General features: G+C 38.8%; 1 long non-coding RNA gene across 1 annotated transcript; it reads right to left on the bottom strand.

Annotated features, from left to right (window-relative positions):
* Positions 1-1361: 1361 nt before the first annotated feature.
* On the bottom strand, positions 1362-3057 carry LOC145129258 (uncharacterized). The gene is made up of 5 exons (XR_013717411.1): positions 2762-3057; positions 1965-2117; positions 1778-1830; positions 1658-1699; positions 1362-1566 (listed from the first exon to the last, which is right to left on the bottom strand). It is a non-coding gene; the product is annotated as an uncharacterized LOC145129258 (long non-coding RNA).
* Positions 3058-7575: the final 4518 nt, after the last annotated feature.

Genomic DNA, 7575 nt, shown 5'->3' with positions numbered 1-7575 from the left:
ATTGTTAAATCTAGCTAGTTTTGGGTGTTATGAGCTTTTGGTCACTTTAAGTGCATAAAGTTTAGATCTTGAAAGTCTGTGACCTTGTTATGGATAACGTTGGAAACTTTGTCCATCTAAAAATCATATTGATTCAGATATGAAAGTTTCAGACTTTGACTTAATGGATTAAATTGAAAAAGATCCACTTTTGGTCCCTTTGAGACTTAAAGACTAGATCTTGGTTGTTGGGACTATTCTAATGGATAAAGTTGGAAACTTTATCCATTATGGAGCTATTAGGAACCATAAAGATGTGATCTTGGTCATTCTATCCCTTCCATGCAAGAGTTGTGACGTCTTAATGGATTAATAAGTTAGTGTTTTATCTTTTGGACCTTCCCTAGCCATGGAAAGTCATAAATGTGGAAATTTTATGACTTAAGACAATGTTTTGAGGCTAGATCTGAGTTTGGGTGAAAAATCCTTAAGGGGTTAAGTGCTTAATGGAAATGATGGAACCAGCTCGAGTACGTTGGGCGTAATTTTCGTACGCGGGGTGTACTAAACCATCCCATGTATGTGGGGCGTAAGTTGAGTACGCAGGGCGTACTCAACCAACCTTGGACTTTGACTTTTGTTGACTCCGTTGACCATTGACTTTTTTTGTCCAAGTTTGACTTTAGGTTAAACTTGAGGGTTTTGATTAGTGATTAAGATTTATATGGTTTTAATGTTAGTGGATCCGCGGGAGCAAGCAATGTAGCTGGGAGCGTATCATAGTGTTCTCGGGTTTCTTCATTTCAAGTGAGTTTCGCCTCATTTTACCCATCGGTCGAAGGCACCAATGTCGGCCCACTAGTTTTGGTTATCTACTAGTAGAAGGGTGTCATAGGGACTGTATATAGTCATGTAGGATAGACTGAGGACTCTTGATCTAGGCTTTTTTACCTGTTCCTTGTTTGGTTGTGGTTCTAGAGTGGGATCACCTGTTCGGGTGTCTATCTCACCTTTGATTATATACAGTCATGTATTCCTTGGATTGTTGATATTTAGTATGTTAGATCTGTATCCAGGTATCGAGTATCACTACAAATAAAATAACATTTAGTGGCTTCGAAAAAATGTCACTAAAAACCCCAATGGTAATCAACGGCACAAAAAAAAATGTCACTAAAGACCTTTAGTGATACTTTTTGGTTGTGTCGTTGCAGCCTAAATGGGTTTTAATGGCACTATTTTTATGCCACTATTTAACTGCAAAAATTATTACTATTTTCATGTTTTTAATGACATTTTTTAACAAAAAAATTTATATTTATAAATTAAATATGTTGTTTTATTTTTAAATAAAATATAAAACAATAAGACAATTAGGATAATAAATGTAAAACATAACATCTTTACATTGATTCAAACTTTTACAATAACAATAATCTCAATAACTAAACACATAAATGTCTTAAAAATAAATTCAAATTATGCTAGTACTCAAAACATGATGCTGCTAGCTTCAATATCAGTATCGCTAGGAAAATCAAACAGATTGCAAGATTTTGTATTAAGTCCATGTGATTGTGCTCCATCCTAAACCAATCAAATATAAAAAAAAATTAATAATGGTAATTAATAATAATAATAGTTATAATGTGTTTATAAACAAATTAAAGCATCTTACTAGGGAGTTGATTTGATGCATTCATGTACAACTTGACTAAGGCTGCAATATAGAAAGTTATAGGATGCTTAGTGATTGAAATAAAATGCAAACATCAAACAATTTAGAGGAATTTGATACATTTTCAGGTCCATTCTCCATACAATCTGAAAAATAAAATCAACTATCTCGACCTGTAAAAGAGTATTTTTAACACATGGACAAATAAAAATATATAAGTCCATCATTATAAGAAAAGATATGCATAACAATGATTTAAACATACAAGATTTTTTTGGAAACATAAGTAGGTAGATAATAGATAGACCTGTGTCTACAAATGCATCATCATCTTGGCATCCAAAAATAGATAGTGCTTTTGATATGGAAGACTGCTTTATAGCAATTGATTTCCCGAATCCAGTACGAAATGTGAAGGGGGTGCCACCTATTTTTGAATTTTCCTCTTGGTTTACCAATCCTGTTTCATAAAAATTAACATTCCATCAATCAATACTAAAATTTCATTTACATGTGTTCTTCAAAGCAAAAAAATAACGATTATAGAAAACAACCATCAGCTCTCATTGTCATTTGTTATAGCTGTATGCGGATTCAGATTGGCATACAAAGCTTCAATTATAAGCAAACAAAAGCAGCAAGACATAACATCATGCCATCAATGAAAATAAGAAGTCAATTGCTATACCGAAACAAAATCTCAATCATAAATTACACAAAACCCTTTGAGACAGAAAAATAGATGCCATATATCATAACATAAACATTCATTTCCTCCCAATCAGAAATTCATAGAAAAGCTGGGTCGGCAGCCTTGAGTTCAAATGCACGGTAAAGAAGAAACTGAGAACCTTATATCAATCATAAAAAACTACTGGACATTAATCCAAACACTTAATAAAAACGACATATCAATTATCCAACTATCATGAAGGGAAATAGCCACCAAAACGAACCATGTTTTGGGGTTTGAGTGACGATAGTCAAATTTTTTTAGAACCGAAGGTAAGCACGTTTCGCAGATGGCTAAAATCAGAAAATCAAATGATTATCATTCTTTGAAATCGGTAAATCAAATGATTTAGGAAGAGGATGAGAACTAACATTCGCAGATGGCGAGCTGTGAAAGCGACGACATACCAGATTGCTTGGAAGAGGAACAATTTCATTCATGGATAAGAGACGTGTGGACCGGGCGCAATATAAGCAGTTCCAAGGGGGCAGCGACGACTAGGTTGCGAAGACAAAGCGACAACGATTTGGAGTTTGGAGTCAGAACGACGGAAACGACGATTAGGGATTAGGGGAAGGGTGGGAGACGGACGGACTTTGGAGAGTCAAAGTTAATATAAGGGTAAAGGGTGAAATTGAAATTGAGATTTTTTTTTCTCTTAATCTCTTATACATATGTAGAAATCGGGGGGGGGGGGGGAATTTTCGATGGAATAGAATGTAGGCGGGATGTATAATTTTGGGGGAAAATATTTTCCGGCTTTCAACAAAAGAGGAGGGATTTCCTAAATCATTTGTTTTTTTTTTTCTAGTTTTTAGACGGTTTAAAATTATAATTATGACATCAAGGTTTTTTTTTTTTTATCAAGTTGTTATAATGATTGAATTTCTCTTTATATTTTATTAAAATTAAAATTAAATATGATATATGATATATAAAAAATGTTAGTGAATTTTTTTATAAAACTAATAATTATGAAAATAATGTCATCAATGATTAATGTCACTAAAAATAAGCGATTAGTGTCATAAGGTATAAAGTGCCACTATATCTTAAAACATTTAGTGGCACCAAAGCAAAGTGCCACTAAAAGTATGTTATAGTGGCACAAAAAAAAATGTCACTAAAACTTTGTGCCACTAAATGTAATTTTATTTGTAGTGTATGTTGTTATGTTGTAGTGATTTGTTAGATCTGTATCCTGGTATCGAGTATGTTGCGTTGCTGTAGTGATCTGTAGAACTGTATGTTATCTGTACTTGATGGTTATCGTCCGGTGGAGTGCCCTAGGGATTGTATTTGGCCATGTAGGATAGCCTGAGAACTATTAATCTGGGCTTTCTTGCCCTTTCCGTGTTTGGTTATGGCTCTAGAGTAGGATCATCTGTTCGGGTGGCTATCTCACCTCTAGTTACTTATGGTTACGCATTTCATGGAGGTTAGCTGGTAGCAGGACTGTATGTTGTAAGTGGACTAGTAGGCGGTAGTGAGCTGTGTGATTGATGTTTTCCTATATTATGTGCCTACTTGATCTTTGATTGTTTATATGTTGACATATGGTAATGGTGGGTTGAGGCGGTCTTGCTTTATGTTGTAGGCCAAGATACCCGGTGCGGGCCGGCTGTAAGCTGAAGGCACGGAGGCTCGGGATGAGCGGTTGGGTTGAGGCGGTAGACCAACAAACCCTGGTATTCCGGCCCGGATAGACTGAAGGCATGTGAGGCGGTCCATTTAGGGCGAAGGCCCGAATAGCGACCATTATGCATGCTTGTATGTTTATCCTATGGGGTATTTTGGGGGAACTCACTAAGCTTTGTGCTTACCCAGTTGTTTATTGTTTCAGGTATTATTGGTCATCATGGAAAGGCGAAGGTGTGACTGTACCCATTCATCAAAAACAATAAAGATTTTGTGCTTTAATATTACTCTGATTTTTATAAATGTATTTGGAATAAACGGTTTTCTCCATAACGGATTTAAAATTGGGAAGATTTACTTAAATAAAATGAAATTTTTTGGTTGTGAAAATGGGACATTACAAGTTGGTATCAGAGCCCTGGTTTGAGCGATTTGGAGGAGCACTTGCGTGAATCCAGTCTCAAACTAGGATCCGAGAGTTTTTGCAAAAGGTTATTGATAAAAAAAATTATAATAAAAGGGTTGGATTAAGGACATGGGCTCAGCCTCTTGTCATGCTCTTTTTTAATTGTTAGCTTGGGATCGGGAACATGGACCTTGATCTAACTTTGGTTTTACTGGAAGATGTGGTGTGTACAGTCAGCCAGAGCCTGAATAAGAGAGTGGTTCCCAAAATACCCATACTTGTTATATGCGTTGAGTTCTTGATTTTGTTGATATGATGTTTATGATAGAACAACATGCTAGTGATAGGCTACGGATCTTCAAGAATTGCATGATAGAATTGCCTGATGTATGATGTCTGATATCCTAGGAGTGCCTCTTGTATGAAATTGACATCATTACCATAGTTTAGTGTATGCATCATAGTCATACATAACTAAGATTTTATAGCCTGAGAATGTTTGGTTTTGTCCTATTTCATGTTCCTTGTTTGGTTGTGGGCTTAGGGTAGAATCAAGTGTTCAACTATCTATAGGATCCAGTGTTATGTATGATTAGCATACACGAGTGCTGCAGGGTTGGTGGAAGTTTCATGGATGAGTATATGTGTGAGTAGCCGGCCAGATCCGGAGTATCTAGCCACTCACGAGAGAATGAGTATAAGATGTATGCGTATCCTAGTTGTGGTATTTGTGTTGGGCGGTTGTGATGATCCTTGAGACAAATACGGGTAGGTATGGAATGTAGTATGGGCCCGTACTACTGAAAGCACAGGACCCGTATGTGTAGCAAGGAAGTCACAAACCCCGAGGAATCGAGTCTTGTCTCATGATTGTAGTAATGTGTAACGTGGAATTCTGATATATTCTAGTTTATTTTCAGTATGGTGCTTACGAGAGGATCTGCTTCCGGTTCTAGAGCGAGTGGCCAGGATAGGGCAGGGTTGACTGATGATCGAATTCGGGAGATCATCGCCACTGGGGTGGCTGCTGCTATTCGAAGGTCTATGTCGGAGTTGTTTGGGTCTATCAAGACCGCCATAATTAAGCTTTTTGATGATCAATACGCTTCTCTTTCGTATGTTGTTGTTTCTACAGCCACCGCGATGGTTTTTACGGCAGGGATTCGAGGGGAGATATCCTTCTAGTACCGGGAGTTTGACAATACGAAGCCCCCATAGTTTGATGGGGTTGAGGACCCGATTGTAGCGATGAGATGGTTGTCTGATGTGGAGGGTTGTTTCTTCACATGCTCTTGCCCTGCTAAACAGAAGATCAAGTACACCCTGAACCTTCTCAGGTTGGGGGAGAAGGATTGGTAACTAGTGCTTACACTTCTGAGCAAAGAGCTAATGTTACGTGGAAGCAGTTCTCGAAGATGTTCCATGCGAGCAATGTTCCCTTGGTGGAGATGGAGAGGCTGGATCTGGAGTATTTGGATTTGAGGCAGACTACTGAGACAGTGACAGAGATCACCAAGATGTTTACAAAGAGGGCTCTCTTCTGCCCTGAGTTTGTTGCCTCTGAGCAGGCTTAGATGACTCAGTACTTGAGTATTGTCAAGACGGATATTCGGCAGTTTGTGTCTACCCAACGATACAGTACCCTCGTTGAGCTTCAGGATGCTGCGAGGAGGCGAGAGATTAAGATAGAGACCCAGGCAAGGGAGCAGTGCAGGCTCCGGTTTAGTTCCAACCTATAGCAAAGCGGTTCAAGTCCGCCGACCATAATTCGGGATCAGCTGAAGGGAGGTACAGATCTTTTGTATGTCACAGGTGTGGCAAGGAGGGCCATTATGGTAGAGATTGCAGGCGAACTGCGCGATTTTGTTTCCATTGCGGCCAGGAAGGCCACATCAGAGCTGGTTGTCCTTTTCTCGTTTTCGGTGAGGTGTTGGATCCCTCACCCTTAGCTTGGCAGTTACCCGATGGTCGAAGTCCCAGAGACCAAGATTTGAGTTAGCAGTTCTTCTATTTAACAATTGTTGTGGTATTGGTATTTATCCGTAATTCCTGTTTATGGTTGGAAGTTCGGTTGTAACCTTTGATGATCAATTGAATGAAATTGCCTTGTTCGCTCTGTTTTAATTGAATTATTATTATGAATGAATTAATTATCTTGTCCTAGATTGTATGTGCGATGAAATTTGTGAATGTTGTGAGGATTTAGATTCTCATGTGTATGTGGATTTCAATGGTTGGGATCAAGTAGTAGGGGACCAAAGGACTATGAAGTTGTCAAATTCCATTATATTTCAAGTGGGGGAGAGTGAAACCTCATAGCAGAAAGACCTCGTGCCAAGGTTCGGTTCTGAGTTAGATTTCTCCATGTTCAAGACTTCCATGCAGCTGCTGAGTCATTCGGTTTCGCGTCAATATCGTTGTTAGTTGTTGGATTTCCCTTCAAGCTGTATTAGTTTAAGTCGTGGGATCATATGTAGGGTGTGCTTGTGATTTAGACTCTAGGGTGTTAGGAGCCCAGGTTGAGGGATGTGATGAGGGATTCATTGTCTGTTCTTCTTTGATTGGGGCTTGGAGGTCTGAGTCACAGCCCGAAGACCTGGTAGGATTAGTTAATTTTTGTTGGCCCGAGTGTTGTTGTTGGTTAGTGGATCGAGGTAGGCCCGAGTGTTGTTTTTGGCTAGTGGATCGGGGGTAGGCCCAAGTGTTTTTATCGGTTAGTGAATCAAGGTTAAGCCTGAGTGTTGTCAGTAGATAGCTAAGCAGGGTTGTCAGAGCCAAGTAGGAGCATGGCCTAGCTTGGTATGTGACCAATTGGTTCTCTTCGTGATGGTACACTTATGTACGGGATGAGCATGACTGTGTTTGGTCGAGGAGGTTTGAGCGAATTAAATATGCGGGTTTTCGTTTAGTTTGGTTGATGTGATGGGTTGCATCATGAAGTGGAAGCGAGAGCTAATTTCGAGGAAGAAATCTAATTCAAGTAGGGGAGAATTATAACATCCTGTTTCCCATCATTTCTTATTTCAGGGCTGTGGGCCGGACGTCGATTGTGTAAAGGCTTTGGGCCTTAAGGAGGTAAATATTAGACCTCGTGGAAGGAGGCAATGATGGTTGAGATATCTAACCATTGAATTGTGTTTT

Source organism: Lactuca virosa, chromosome 8 (genome assembly GCF_052849685.1).
Source record: "Lactuca virosa cultivar CGN04683 chromosome 8, Lactuca_virosa_CGN04683_v6, whole genome shotgun sequence".
In the NCBI taxonomy this organism is placed as follows: Eukaryota; Viridiplantae; Streptophyta; class Magnoliopsida; order Asterales; family Asteraceae; genus Lactuca; species Lactuca virosa.
The sequence above is the reverse complement of the archived record's forward strand: the minus strand, read 5'-3'. Positions and strand labels throughout refer to the sequence as shown.